Source organism: Octopus bimaculoides, chromosome 1 (assembly GCF_046866305.1).
Source record: "Octopus bimaculoides isolate indiv1 chromosome 1, ASM4686630v1, whole genome shotgun sequence".
NCBI classification, from domain to species: Eukaryota; Metazoa; Mollusca; class Cephalopoda; order Octopoda; family Octopodidae; genus Octopus; species Octopus bimaculoides.
The window spans coordinates 133,462,458-133,479,080 of record NC_142928.1 but is presented as its reverse complement, the minus strand read 5'-3'; the positions used below and the strand labels follow the sequence as shown (position 1 = coordinate 133,479,080).

The 16,623-nt window shown below is 35.6% G+C and overlaps 1 protein-coding gene across 2 annotated transcripts in view; it reads right to left on the bottom strand.

Moving 5' to 3' along the window:
- Nucleotides 1-2,801: 2,801 nt before the first annotated feature.
- LOC106874666 (malonate--CoA ligase ACSF3, mitochondrial) overlaps nt 2,802-16,623 on the bottom strand; it is a 48,909-nt gene continuing 35,087 nt past the window's right edge. For both annotated transcript variants that reach the window (XR_016243378.1, XR_016243384.1), the window contains exon 9: nt 2,802-9,167. The gene's annotated coding sequence lies outside the window, so the exon portion shown is untranslated. The remainder of the gene's footprint in view (nt 9,168-16,623) is intronic.

Here is a 16,623-nt window from a genome sequence, read left to right as displayed (position 1 = left end):
AAATAAAAGAACAACGAGATTTGTGAAACCTACAACGAGATTACTCTTACACTAACGAGATTTCCAATGATTGTTGTTTGGGAACGTCTTTGTTCTGACTTGTAATATCTATTTTATTGATGTTGTGGTGTTCATGTCTTTTTAAGTGCACTTTGACCTTTTTTTTATATATATAAGTTTAGAGGAATGGCAGTCACGCAAGGAGCTGTTTTTCCAGTTAGCGTTAGTTATTCTTCCATCTCTTCTTGCTTCACTCAGTACAGTGCTGATCGAGTAGGTCTATGATAAGAAAAAAATAAAATGGCACTCTAGTCATGACTATCCCGGCTTTGTTAGGAGCTATGTAGGATTATACAATGTAACGTATCTTTCAATTATATAAAACGGTCGAGTGTAGTTTGAGGGGAATTGGGCTGTCATTTCTAGCAGGTTGAGCCACTATGTTTTCCGATGTCTGTCTTTTGCCTCTTGGTATATTTAGCCCTGATAGAGTAGACCGATGATCAGCACACTTATCCAGGTTGCATAATCCAGTGCGGGTGGTTTTGTGTTTTTTTGTTTTGTTTCGTCGAGCGTAAGTTGAGAGAAATTTGGTTGCTGCTTTCAGCTACTGGAATGGTCATATAATATCTTTAGGAGAAAAGGTTGGAAAGTGGGGCAGCAATGCTATTTGAATAGATATAAGTAGCTTTAGATGTATTTCACATCATATTCTAGTGTCCTTTTCAAATAAACATACTGGATAGTGTAACCTGTGATAACCCCAAAAGAGATGAGATATTAGGGTTGGCCTAGGACTGAAACAACTGGTTATAAGAATTTAAGGCATTTGTAATTTCTTTCTGAATTATCGCTCCTGTTATTGTATAAAAGAAAAGTAGTAAATGAAAATAAACAGTAAAATAAAAATTAATTCTATCGAAATGTTAGAAATCATTCCATTTGACAAATATTTCCAGCATCAGCAGAGCATTAGATAAAACGCCAATGATGTTTAGTTAGGTTCAACTCGTGCCCAAGATAAATTCTATCCTTCATTTTTTTCAGAGGTCGATAAAATAAGGCAAATGCAATAGAATAGAAAACTAAAACCGAGGCAGAACAACACTCGCAGGGAAGTTAGTAACACATTTTTTTTTCTCCGAGCAGTTTGATTTACAAGTTCCAAAATTTAGGAAGCGAAGAAGAAAACACTTAAAGCAACTCTCATACATCAATTCAACACTAAGTATTCGCTCATGCTTAAGTTTTCTTCAGTTTTGGATTCGTATTATGTGGATTATTTATCTAATTAAGTACGTGTACCTTAAACCAACTTGTTATTTAGATATTTCTTAATCATTAAATTTCATGTTAGAATGATTTAGAAATATTCAGTTTCAGGAAATCGCAAAACATTATTCATTAAATAAGACACAAGGTTAGAAATTTGGAGAGGAGTGAACAGATGATTATATCGACTCCAATTATTGACATTTATTTTATCGTCCCCAGAAAGATGTAAAAGCAAAATGGGTCTTGGCGGGATTGGAAACCAGAACATAAAGAATCGTAACTAAATATTGTTAAGTATTTGGTCCGATGTTCTGATGATTTTGCCAATCCATCGCAAAATTTAAAGGACCTTAATTTTCTTAAGAAAAAATTGATATTAAACATTCTAATATGTACTCAGCTTCATTCGGTTCTATAACAAAAAGCATTAAAACATTTCGATAGATTTCTACTATAAAAAGCTCATTTTTAAGTGATTGCAACGACCTGACCACATGGAGACTATTTTCCTTCTTTTTCTCATTGTTTTTAATAATCAGGATATATATATTTTTATTTCTCATTGTCCATTTGCACCGTGGTTGCTGTTAAGTCGAATTTTGCATACGGCATCAGAAATGTTTCAGCCATGACTAATTTTTTTTGTTGTTTTCTTTTTCTGCAAACGGTGCATCCAGGAACACATCATTCACTGTCTCCAACTCTTTTTTTTAAAGACAGTAGTAATCCATAACTTGTGAGAGAATTAAACAGTTGTTTTAAGCGGAATGAGCGACTATGGAAAGAGTGGACGCCTACCACGGAAGACTTGATATTGCTTTAACGACTCAAGGGAGACAACAACAAAGTAGTTTTCTCCCGTTACCTTTTTCATGTTCATCTTTATTTGGTTTAGACAAGCACTGTATTTTTTTTTACTCTCCCTCTCTTTAATGCTATAGAATGTATGAAGAAGTAAAATGATGCTGCAAATAAAGTGGACCCCCCCCCCCCAAAAAAAAAAGAAACAAGGAGCCAGCTTGTGGCTGTCTTGAATTTAAATCCTTTGTAGGACACTATTATATGTATATCATTCCATTTATCTACTTCCATTAACAATAGGTTGTAACTCTTCCCTATATGTCCGTTATGATGCCTCCGCATGCTATCCCTACAGAAAGTATGATTGTTTGTGTAGCTCTGTGAGCCAATTCTACGTTTGATGATCCAGCCTTAGATTTTGGGAACCTAAAAAAATCCAATGCACTATATAACAACTCCCTCAATACCAACAGACAAAAATTCACTGTATTGAACTGAGTAAACCTTGCTGTACTCCTGCCACTATTGGTTTTAAACCATGTCATGATTGCTGGTGTAATAGAACGACCGTGCGAACCAAAGGAGAATGGCGACGAGACGGAAAAGGCTCCTTTTAACGCGTTGCACGGTCGAACACAAAAACATGTTATATAACATAGTTGGCTCGCCGTGAGAGATGCGAGCCAAGTGCCAATAAAGGAACAAGAGAGTGACAGAGACAACCATTAGATATATAAAGAGAGTATGTTTATTAACATAGTGAAACTGTAGTGTCTGTGTGTTCGTGCATGCGGCATGTATAAATAACACAATACATAAGTCAGGCCTTCGTGTACAAGAGTATGTATACAACAATATGAAATAAGGTTAGCAAGAGTGTGTGTGAGAGAAAGGAATACAGAACATAGAAAGAGTGTCTGTAACATAGACTATAAAAGTCCTAAACACAGAGATAGAGAAATACCAGTTCGTATAAGAGTTACATAAGGAGATGGAATGTTCATACGCAGGAAGTTGTGGCCAAGAGGGCAGAGCTGTGGTGTCACTTGTGTGTGTTGAGCGTCGATGCTGCGACCGGTTACCTGGTACAGAATATCCTCGCAGGTTGGTTCTGACTGTTAACTTCATGGTGGAATTGATCCACTCATTGTGTCGAGATGAAACCGCGTTTGTTGTCGGTGTGTACTCTGGTGGTGGTGTTGCTGGCGATGACTTTGTGGTAGACAGTACTTTGGTGGTGAGGACGTCATTGCTGGAAACTGGCTGGAGCTGTGTTCTGTATGTGGTCAACGACCAGACCTGTGAGAAGTCTGTGATCGTGACAACTGGCTGGTTCAAACAGGCTTATTTATAGAGGAAATAGGGCTCCAGAAAATAGGCAGAAATCACTCTCTCACGTGACCTTATTAGAAGGCCACGATTGGACGGAATGCACCCTGGCGCAAAACAGAACTGGTGATGATTGCTGTGCAAATGAGAACCAATCAGGGTAGTGGACACAAGGGTCCAAGGCAGCCGAAGGCTAGATGTTAGCCGCTTCGTTATCATTTGTGATTGAATGCCCGAGAGAGAGGTTTCACTACACTGGCATTGCACAAAAGGTAAGGTCAGAGGCTCTTCTCATGTTGATCCTTCTGATCAGTTGCTTGCTTACCTGGCTGATCTCTGATTTTGCATGGTTGATCTAATGGCATTTGGAGTTTGAGATAAAGTTTAGTCTGTAGTCTTTGATTATTATACAGGGTTTTTTTTTCTTTCACCAGGATCTCTATTGTATCTTCAATCCTCAGTCAAAAGTTATCTCTTTGACATTATGGTTAATGCTATCAAGGGCTTGAGGGGTTGCCTTCTTGTATGTTTGTTGTGAATGTTGTTGTTTAGTAGTTACACATGTGTATCATTATCTACTCTATACAAATTCTTAGACTTGTTTGAAAAAACTAAAAGGTCTTATCAGAATATCTCTCTTGTGTTTATTTAGGAAAGGGGAAGAGGAGCAATGGAATTTTGGCCAAGAAATGATGTTCAAGAGGTCACTTTGATCTTGAGTGGGAGTTTCCTGGATCTAAGATATAAGTGCTCAGGCTTTGCAGGCAGTTTAGCTTAGTCAAAGAAAAAGTTGTCCATTTCCGACGGCTGACTAAGTCTATCATCTTCTTCAGTAGCATCTTCATGTAGAGCTCATTAGATGGAGTTGGGATATTTTTTGTTGAGCAACTTAAGTTATATAATTTCATAGTCATAAAGAGATATTAAAATATGTATTTGTGGTGAATCTTTGATGACTATGAAGAATGCACTGCCAGGGATAGTAGCTAGAAGTGGTCTATTGCAATAGACTCTGTACATGTGGGAGAAGTAAGTCATCTAAGAATCTATAAGCCAAAAACAATAGGCACTTGTATATTTTTCAATAGAGTCAATATATTAACCAAAGTATACAGCATTATAGGTGGAGGCGCAATGGCCCAGTAGTTAGGGCAGCGGACTCGCGGTTTCGATTCTCAGACCGGGTGTTGTGAGTGTTTATTGAGCGGAAACACCTAAAGTTCCATGAAGCTCCGCAGGGGATGGTGGCGAACCCTGCTGTACTCTTTCGCCACAACTTTCTCTCACTCTTTCTTCCTGTTTCTGTTGTACCTGTATCTCAAAGTTGTTGGAGGCAATCAAAGGAAGTGCAAGCCTTACTTCAACAGTAGCAGAAGGCATAGGCTATGTTTGGCTGAGAATAGAATTGTATTAAAAAAACTCTTCACCTGGACACCTACCTAAACTGCAAGAGCAAAATGTTTCATTCATGCCCACATGAGAGAAAATATATGGTTGACTACCTATGAGCTCCACCATGATTACAAATGCTAGGACCACTACCAGGATCACTACGGAGCCAACACTACCATCAGAACCTGAGAGCTCAAAGTTTTGACCACACTAAACTATACACATATAAACACACATATGCATATGTTTGGCCATCTGTCAAAACTGTCCAGCCTTATACTCCAAAATCTCCCTACACTTATGTCAACTTCACACTGCCTACACCTTAAACCCCATTTTGATGGCATAATTCTTGATGGAATCTTGTTTCTTAATTTGCTTCCTGCAATTTCATTTCATCTTTTTCACAACAACCATAGACTGCCTGTGACACTTCTTCACTTCCAGTAACAGAGCAGTTGCCATTATTTCCTATACCAGGCACTCTGATGAGTGTGTTTCTTAGATAGTTGCCTGATTATATATCTTGCGCAAAACTGATTAAGTTTAGCTGTAATGGATCTCCCCACTTCTCAAGTAGTTCTGGTCATAATTGCCATTTGGTCATTATTATGCAGCCTCTAGAGGTGGAGATAATTTCAATAGATCAAGAATTTTCATTATGGTATTTCACATACTGAAATATATTAATTTCTCTCAAATACATTCTATTGACCATTTTCAGTTATTTCTTCTAGCTCATTTTTGCTTAAATTATGCAAATTATTTAGGCCCCTAGATTGGCTCTTGTGCGGGTGACATAAAATACACCATTTTGAGCGTGGCCATTGCCAGTACCGCCTGACTGACCTTCATGCCGATGGCATGTAAAAGCGCCCACTACACTCTCTGAGAGGTTGGTGTTTAGGAAGGGCATCCAGCTGTAGATATTCTGCCAAATGCTGTGCGTGAGAAAACCCGGCAAGCCAAGTGAGATCTAAGTCTAGGGCCTCAGCCAGTCCACTTGGGTGTACCTTCCTTCATTGGACATTAAACTCCACTTGAGAAGACCTGTTGAGGCAAGTGAAATCGAAATCAAGTTAAATTGGACACTAAACTCCACTTGCGAGGACTTGTTGAGGCAAGTGAAATCGAAATCGAGTTAAATTGGACACGAAACTCAGCTTGCGAAGACTTATTGGGGCAAGCGAAAGCGAATTTGTGATGGCACCTGTGCCTAGCATCGCCTTTCTGGCACTTGTGCCCGAGGCATGTCTAAGGACTTTCGAGCGAGATCGTTGCCAGTGCCCCTGGACTGGCTCTTGTGTGGGTGGCACATAATATACACCATTTTGAGCGTGGCCGTTGCCAGTACCACCTGACTGGCCATCGTAGGATTTTCAAGCGAGATCGTTGCCAGTGCCCCTGGACTGGCTCTTGTGGGGGTGGCACATAAAATACACCATTTTGAGCGTGGCCGTTGCCAGTACCGCCTGACTGGCCTTCCTAGGATTTTCGAGTGAGATCGTTGCCAGTGCCCCTGGACTGGCTCTTGTGCAGGTGGCACATAAAATACACCATCTTGAGCGTGGCCGTTGCCAGTACCGCCTGACTGGCCTTCGTGCAGGTGACACGTAAAAGCACCCACTACACTCTCTGAGTGGTTGGCGTTAGGAAGGGCATCCAGTCGTAGAAACTGCCAAATCAGATTGGAGCCTGGTGTAGCCATCTGGTTTCACCAGTCCTCAGTCAAATCGTCCAACCCATGCTAGCATGGAAAGCGGACTTTAAACGACGACGATTTAGGCCATTGCTGTTTTCTATTTTGTATAAGTCTAAATCTCTTGGCTACTGGAGATGGGATCAGGCAATTGTTGTACTGATGAGGGCTGTGGAGCTAGAAACACATGTCCACAAATACAACTATTCTATCTCCAGACAATAAGCCAGTTCTTCTTAAGTTTTGGAGAAATTCTTGTATCTTGAGATAATCTTCCCTTTTCAAGTGGAGCTGGTCAAGATTGCCATTTGGTAAGTATGATACGTCCTCTAGACGTGAAGCTAATTTTAATAAATCTAGAATATTCACTATATAGTATTTGACATACCAATATATATAGTGCTACCTCTTTCATAAATATGTCTCCTAAGCTCTAAGCTTTTAATGACTGGTGCTTAGAACTTGTTTTATGATATGAAGTGTGGGGGTGCAATGGCCCAGTGGTTAGGGCAGCGGACTCGCGGTCATAGGATCGCTGTTTCGATTCTCAGACCGGGCGTTGTGAGTGTTTATTGAGCAGGGGATGGTGGTGAACCCTGCTGTACTCTTCCACCACAACTTTTTCTCGCTCTTACTTCCTGTTTCTGTTGTGCCTGTAATTCAAAGGGTCAGCCTTGTCACACTGTGTCACGCTGAATCTCCCCGATAATTACGTTAAGGGTACACGTGTCTGTGGAGTGCTCAGCCACTTGCATGTTAATTTCACGAGCAGGCTGTTCCGTTGATCGGATCAAATGGAACCCTTGATGTCGTAAGCGATGGAGTGCCAACAACATGAATTAACTATAGTTAAATTAACTAAAAACCACAAAATGTACCTCCACCATTTCTTTCCAGGTCGACCAACTAGGTAATATGCCCAATATTGGTCAGATTTTTCAACCCCCACCCATATATTTGTTATAACAAATATTCACTAGGGGTTTCCCCCTTAGCACCAACACTAGGTTGTTCATTAGTAGACAGAAATAACATCTGTCTTTTGTCTTTGAAAGCAGTAGCTAATAAATTTTCCTTTTGCATTTGTAAAATGTCCCCTCACGGTCAAAATAGAGGTGTCGGTACTGATGGCGAAATGGTTCAGTAAGAGACCATACATCATGTCCCAATCCATATGGTCTGTTTCCATTATATTTTTTACCTGTGTAAACACCAAAGTTTACACAATATCCGGTGTCTGATTCACAAACTTCCCATACCTTGATCCCTCATTTAGTGGGTTTGGCAGGCATGTACTGCCGAAAAATGTACTCTGCCCTTTTAGCCTATCGTGGCTTCATCTACACTGATATTTTTCCCAAGTAGATACAGTTTTATAACTATTAAGGAGTAAATCAATTACAGGACGTACTTTGGGTCGTTTTTGCTGGGGACATTAGCAGAAACAAATGTAAATACTGAGATATTTTCGAATACCTCATCTTCGACATTATACTTGAGATGTACAGATCACTATACCTTATATCACTACCTTCAGTAGTTCCACAGTCATGGAAGCTGTTTAACACCATACATAATATTAAGAAAAACACTCTCATTTCTGCAGTATAAGTTGGCTGCCAGGGTGGATCGCTTCTTCAACGAATAGAAATTATATGTTGCACATATTTGTTTCCTCCGTAACATTTTCAAAAAAACTTTCCAGTAAAAATAAAAATAGTCCAATGGTTGAGCATCAGGAGGTAAATTGTGTTGTGGACCAGTGTTTTCTGTGAAATCAGGAATAGTGATTGGTGTTGTAATCTTTGACCATGTTGCCATGTTTACGATATCATTTTCATCACTTTCGTTCTCAAAATCTTCTTCGTTCAACAAATATTCACTAATATCGATATCAGATTCGTCCGAAGACAAACTAGTCTTGTTCTCATTTATATTTTCTATATCGTAAAGAGTAAAACCTTTAAAGTTGGAATCACTACTTGCTGACGCCATTTCATTAAAAACTAAGGCACAAACTTCTCTTCAAACGTTGAAAAAAACCATGTGGTCTAAACAATTTCACAGTATTTATACTTGAATAAAGGCGGGAAAGGCTTTGTTTCACGTTATTTCAAAGTTATGAAAATTCAATAACATGATTTGTTTATTTTTTTAGTGATTTTGTAGAGCAGTCGGATACAGCCAGATTTGGCCGGTTTGAACACTAAAGGGTTTATAAATAGAAATAATGATTACTTTGTTAATTCAATCATGCAATCAGTTAATGAGTTGACTGATTTTCAAGACTATTTGCATAATTTGAATAATGATAATGAATTTTCTCATGAAATGAAAAATATTCTTTATCATCATAAGAACACAGTTGCAAATTTGAAACTTATAATTGATGGAAGATTTAATGATGGAAATCAACGGCATGCTCATGAATTTTGGAAAGAAATTTTCCATAATTTTGAAATTGAATTTCAACAAAAGTTTAAATTTGTTAAATATGATACTACAAGATGTATTAGATTGCATCAACCTACCTGCCAAATCTTTACAACTGAAATTTGCAACTGCAATACAACTCGTGGGTATGGTAGACAATCACATTTACCTCTTGATTTACAAGAATTGCTTTTGCAACCAACTAATAATGGTCCTCAACAGCTGAAATCTTTGATTGCTAAAAGTACAAGTTCTTGTTTAGAAAAATGCGAAACATGTTCATTAAATACTGAATATGAAATTACTTCAAGAATTGAATTTCCTCCTGAATTTAAATATCTTGTTCAAATTAATAGATTTTTAATTAATCAAAATATTAATCTGGAAGAAACAATCAAATGTGATATAATGAACTTCAGTTCAAAAAAGCAGCAAATATTTGCTGTTATTCATAGAGGACTAGCATCTAGAAAAGCCATTATACCTCATTAATTAAAACTGGAGATGAAATCAGTGACAATATTATTACAAGAAGACATCATAAATTTCCTCCCAAATTGCCTGACATTGTGTAATTATTTATGGAAAAAATGTAAAAAAAAAATCAGGCATACAATTCAATGGAACTTAAATTATAATTAAATAAAAAGCTACTTTGTTCGATTGATACAATGATCTATTTAGAAAAAGTTAAAACAATATGAATACTTGAAAACAAGAAAATTATTAGGTTGAGGAAAAAGTTCGTGCACCGTATTAAAATAATGCTTTTTTTAATATATTTTTGTAGTATGTATGTTCATTCAGTTCATGCTATGTTCAATGGTGATTCACTTTTGAAAAGTACCCATGACTTGTTCATCGAAAACGTGCTTTGTTTCAACAAGACAAAGCAAAGCCACATACCGCCAGAAAGACCAGAAACAAGATTGAAGAAATGGACAGTGTGGAAGTTCTGCTGCATCCAGCCTATAGTCCAGACATTCCTCCATCTAACTACATTCAATTTAACGCTGATTTAACTCATTCAATGAAGTAGAAGAAGCCTGTCAAGAATTTTTCAATTCAAAGCTGAAGGATTGGTATTGGCAGAAGGTCGTGGAAAATGATGGTCTTTATTTTGAAGAATAGTTGCCGTTTTTGAATAAATTCTTGCATAAAAAATCATTATTTAAACACGCCGCACAAACTCTTTCCTCAACCTAGTATTAAACCTTAAAATAAAAAAATAATTTTACTAAAAGAATATATTTTTTATTTTATGAAAAATCAAATATTTATATATAATTTAAAGGGAGTAATAACAGTTATTTTTTTATTGCAAAATTTAACATAAAAAGTTTAAATTTTAAATACATAATTTATATTAAGAAAAATGTTGCCAAAAAAATATTAAAAAAATTTTTAAATTATTCTATGAAAAAATGTTATTGGAAACTTAAATCATTTACTCTTACTCTTTTACTTGTTTCAGTCATTTGACTGCAGCCATGCTGGAGCACTGCCTTTAGTCAAGCAAATCGACCCCAGGACTTATTCTCTTTTTGCCGAACTGCTAAGTTATGGGGACGTAAACACACCGGCATCGGTTGTCAAACAATGGTGGAGGGACAAACACAGACACACAAACACACACACACACATATATATATATATATATATATATATATATATATATATATATATATATATGACGGGCTTCTTTCAGTTTCCATCTACCAAATCCACTCACAAGGCTTTGGACGGCCCGAGGCTATAGAAGAAGACACTTGCCCATGGTACCACGCAGTGGGACTGAACCCGGAACCATGTGGTTCGTAAGCAAGCTACTTACCACACAGCCACTCCTGCACCTATACATATAAGTATTTCAAAATATAAAAAATGGGATTCTTAATACTACAATCTTAAAATAAAGTAAACAAGTTTGTTTAATAATCCAATTTTTCACCTTTCCAATGAAGGGTTTGGTGGGGATTACTTGCTTTTATAAATAACTTCATGTTAATTTTTGTCTTAATTTAAATTATTCAATAAAATATAGCCACTTGTGACTGTCTCTATGAATCATAGGGCAATTCAGAAAAGGTACAATTTTAAGTGATTATATTTTATATTACTTTTAATTTTAATAGCAATGAAGTTATATATGTCATTGACCATTGTTAATTAAATCAAATTTATTACATAACACAAGTGTCTATTTTTCATTTCAATTAACAATTATTATTTTCATTAACTCAAGATCTAGGTGACTTAAGGTGAGCCTGGTCACTGAAGATTTTGGGGTCTTGCAATTTGTTATTGTTTGGTGAGCAATGTTGCAAATTCAAGATGATTATATTGTAGTTGTTGTTCCCTGTTATGAAATCAATAATTTTTTGCTTATAAAAATACATATAATTTATTAATAATTGCAAGAAAATAAATTCGCATAAAAAATAACTTTATCTAAAATTACAAATTCACTTGATAGAATATAGACATTTCTGGCTGTGTCTCTATGAGCAGTATTGAAGTCATGTCGTAAGGCTGTTCAGAAAAGGTATTTGTCTAATTAATAAAGTAATTTTTAATATGCTATTGCACTTAAATAAGTTTAACTTTTATTATTAATTTTCTCTTTCAGCCTTAATTGCTTTTTCTTTTGCTGATTTCTTTTTAGTTGCTTTCATTTTTCTTTTTAATTATTTAATCAAGCTAGTTCACAAATGTGTTAATATGCTTCAGATATACACATCTAATTTTATTGGGGAAAGAATATAGTCATTTTTTACTGTCTCTATGAGCATACCTGAAGGCACATAGTAAGGCTGTCCAGAAAAGGCATTACTATAAAGTAATTAAATTCTAAACTTATTATTTAACATCGAAGTTAATTTAAAGAGGCTTTCATATATCAATTTTTGTATTATGGGAATGTACGTAATTTTCACTTGTGTGTATGTGATATGCTTTCATAATTACCGTTGTATTGAATCATTATTGATAGATCTAGATCAGCAGCAGTCATTGCTGTTATCACCAACTCAAAATCTAGGTTACTTAAGGTGAGCCTGGTAACTGATGGCTTTGGGGTCTTGTTGTTTGTAAGTGAAACCTTCAAGATGGTAAAATTCTCTGTCATTAATTTGGTGTGGATGGGTAATGCTAGAATGAGTTAATGTAAATAAAGTGCTCTTCAAATACTAATCTTATTTTTATCTTAAATTATTAATTAGCATAATAGCATAGCCTGGAAAAAACATGAATTACATGGAAAAATTTGAGCAAGAGAAATAATATTCTTAAGATTACGTTTATATATTCGTTTTACAAGATTCTGGATGTGAAATCGTGTTGAAACAGGTATTGTTGTATTTGGGGATGGTCATGTTGCCAGTTTAGCCAATAAAAACACACGCACTATATATAGTGCGTGTGTTTTTATTGGCTGAACTTTACCAGATCTAACAACTTGTCCTGAACTTTTCCAAGTGTAATTACTTGTCCTATACTTTTCCAGGTTTATAATCTTAAGAATATTATTTCTCTTGCTTGCATTTTTCCATGTAATAGAAATTGGATGGTATGGACTTGCAAAATGAAACTATTATAATAGTAGAAATAACCAAGAGCCATTTCTCTGAGGTAATACAATAAACGGTGGTGCATCAGCATGGCTGCAGCTCTGAGCTGAAACTATAAAAAAAAAAAAAGAATCAATGCAGGACAGAGTATTTGGTGGTATTGAATGCACAAGCAGTTCATGACCAAACATTTCTCTTGTCTTTAATTAAACAATATTCTTTCAAAGAATACATTATATTCAAAGGGTGGCACATGTACAATACCATTGATGAAATAAATGGTAGTATTTATGAACACTCAGTTATTATACATAATCAGAAGTTTTGATCTAGATGATGAGATTCACAGAAAGTACACTGAACTTTAATAGAATCATGTGAAAAGAAAATGAAAAAGATATGCTTCAGGTCTATATTTTCAAACTTCTATGGTGTGAGAAAATGAAGTAACAGTCAGGAAAATTCCACTTTTCTAAATTTCTACTGATTCTTATATATTCCTTATATCTTATATTTAATATGGTTTTAATTGTTGTTTCTAATTAATTACTTCTAAGTTATCTATTTCTTTTACTTATCACAAAACACACTTCTAAAATGAAAGTATTTTTCCTTCCTGAAATTTAAAAAAATAAATATTTTTCCTATTTTTTTTTCAATATTTCTTTGGTAAATTCAGAGGATTGCAGTATTTACCAAAGAAACACCAAAATTTTACATATCACAGAAAAAAGAAAAAAAAAGTGAATACAAATAAAGTACTGCAACAACTGACCCATATTAAACTTGGACTAAGAAAGCAATTTGTCAAAGCTCCATCAAAAGATTGGAGCTTATTTCATGTATTTATGCCAAAAGTTTCTTGGTTTGTTTGACACTAAATTGAAAGCCAGTATATTTAATGGTCCTGACATTGAAAAAATTTCTGATGCAGAATTTGATGGTACAATGAACAACTTGTACGAAGGGGCTTCAGTTTTATTCAAAAGTAATTTCAAAGTTTTTAGATTAGAAGGATCCAAATCACAAAAATATTGTGAGAAATTTGAAGTTGCTGCAGCAGTGTAGATATAAATACTGGGTATTGTATTAGAATACTTCTGCATAGTGCAGGTCATAATGGTTACTGTACAACAGTAGCTGGTATAGAATCACAAAGTGTAGTGCTAATACCTCTCCACAATCCATGTTATGATGGATACAGTAATATAGTAGAGGTGTTACTGCAGTCTGTAGTTGATGTAAATACACACGCTAGGTATGGTGCAAAAAGCATTCTTACACAGTTCGTATCATGATGAATACGGCAAAAGCAGTTGCATACGCATTAAGGAAGATGCACCAAATCAGATCAGGAGCCATGACATGCTCTATAGTCAAGGACTCAGTAAACCATCTTCAACCAAACAAAACAGCATCAGAGCAGTTTCGTTTATAATCAACAGTTCAAAAGAGATTATTAAAAATTTAATTACAATTAAAATTAGCCATATCATCGATTTCTTCACTGTGTAAATCTTAGATCTTTGACAAAAATAGGGTCCTTATCCAAAATGGATACCTTTTCTCTTCCGAAGGGGATCCTTCACATAAAACAGACTCAGCACTGTAGTATATACTGTAAATTACTCAGGTCTGTAGATAATATAAAAAATAGGTGTCATCTTGAAACACTTATTGTGATAATTGATAGAGTACTACAGAAGAAATATTACAATCTCTAGCTGGTGTAGTGTGTGAAAACATCTTTATACAGGGTTTGTCATGACAGACTCTAAACCAGAATAGAGATATTACTATAATCTCAAGCTGGTGTGGATAAGGTAAGAAAACAACTCCATCATAATAAAGCTTGTCATAGATACAACACCACTTTGGAGATGTTTGTAGATGGTGGAAGTATAGTGAAAAAACATGTATATTTAGAGTGTCATGGTAGATACAGCAACATGAAAGCAAAGTTGTTACATTCTAGTGTTACAGGGACTGTTATAATAAACATAGTAACATGGTGAATGTGTTATTGCAATCAGAAGCTGGTGTAAGGCATGAAAATATCTCTGAGCAAGAATAGTGATAATAGACACTGTAACAGAGAAGCAAAACTGTTAGTGCAAGTAAGGTGTGGGAACATCTCTCTATAGGACTTGCCATAATATTTATAGTACCAGAGAAGAAATATTGCTGCAGTCTCAAGCAAGCATTACAACAACTACTGGTTACTGTACCAGCTGTTGCTGAAAACAGTGGTAAAAATATCTGAGACTATATCATACACCATACAGTGATAATTACAATACCAGTGATATGGAAATAGTCACAGTAGTAAAAGACAAGTGGTCTTCAATTAAGTTCTCAAGAATTACACTATACAATTCACACCATAAATTAGTTACCAACGTGTGTCATTGGTCATAATAATTTCAGTAAGAACATATCAAAGGCTGGTGCAATTATAATGGTATTGCAACACCTCTACATTTAGCCTGTTACAATAAATACAGCAAGGTGATGGAGATATTTGTTATAAACAAATATGTAGATATGAAAAACTGGGATGATGTAACATCAGACCAGTGATTTTGTCATTGTCTATACTTGATAACCAATGCCATAAATTGCAATAAGAATATTACAATTATGATGTAATATATTCTATAAATAGAAACAAGCAATAAAGGCACAGTTCAGTACATGCCACCACCAAGGAAGAAGTTAAAGAAAGATGCTGATGACAGAGAATACCATTGACCAAGATATAACTTCTTAGGATACAGTACACACTTGCATAAGAAAGGATTCTATGCCCCCAAAAAACAGACTTGACCAAGTAGCCGAAGAACATGACCAAGCTTATAAAAATGAGTCTAATGGGACTTGGGACACAGACAAACAGTTCATCAACAAAGCTGTACATAGTGGAGCTATGGAATAAATTCCAAGTGCAGCTACCATAGTGAAACATATTGGATGAATATTCTGAAAATACTCAGTGATACTGCTGATGGTATTAACCAACCTACAATGGTGAGCATTGAAAAGGAGAATGATACACCTGAATCAGACAGCATGTCTTGTTGCTCTTGGTATGAACCCTGAATTTCCATAAATGTTTAACATTCATTTTCAATAGAAAGTTCCTAAATGCTATAAAAACATCAAATATGAATGTAGCAACAAGAACGTTCACTGAGATAATGTCCATAAAAAACCAACAATGCTTTGGAAACTGTATCTCACATGACTACAAATTCCCTATTGGATGACCACATGAGTTAAACCAATAATAGAATGGGGAAACTGGTTCAAAATGCCACTGTGTACAGAGTCAAAGAAGCCAGTTGTAAAATTCCAAACATTATGTGTTCTGAATGGTTCATTCAAAAAGATGTGCAAAGAAGCTTTAGCTGTCAAAGAAGATCAAGGATAGATTGCACTTTAATTCAGAATGGTTTGAATGAGTCTAGGTTTTTTTATGTAGCAATGCACCAGAACATTGTCTTTGAAGCGGATGAAAGATTCAGGCCAGATAGCCTACAGACAACTGTTAAGTATGGATGTGGTAGAATCATGGTGTGGGAAGCATTATCTGCAGGCGTCAGTGAACTTAATTGATTCAACAAGGCTGCCAACGCTAAGGAATACATCAATATTCTATGAAGAGGGTTGCAACCAAGTACTGACAACCACAACATTAATGTTCCATTATATTTCAGAAAATTATAGAAACACAAGACATACCAGAATTTAAATTTGTTAATGAAATTTACTGTATAGTAACCAAAAAATTTCCAAAAACTAATCTTAGAGTTTTGCAAGGAAAGCCGAATACTGGTAAACCAATGGTAGCTGAATCAGTTGCAGATTTATTTAGACATCAAGCCTCTTTCCAAGGTTCAAGTGCGTGTCTGTTCCAAAGGTTGTGCAACATCAAAATAGGACTCATAGAACACTTCAGACTTTTAAAAAATTAGTTGAAGGTATCAACGGAGAAGTCATGGTCTCAAATTTAAAGGAGACCAGCCAGTTTATAGGACACCATCAATTATAACTTGCACACACATGGAGATGGCATAGTGTATAAAAGAACATATAGAGATGGTTTTCCCATTTCAGAAAGGACTT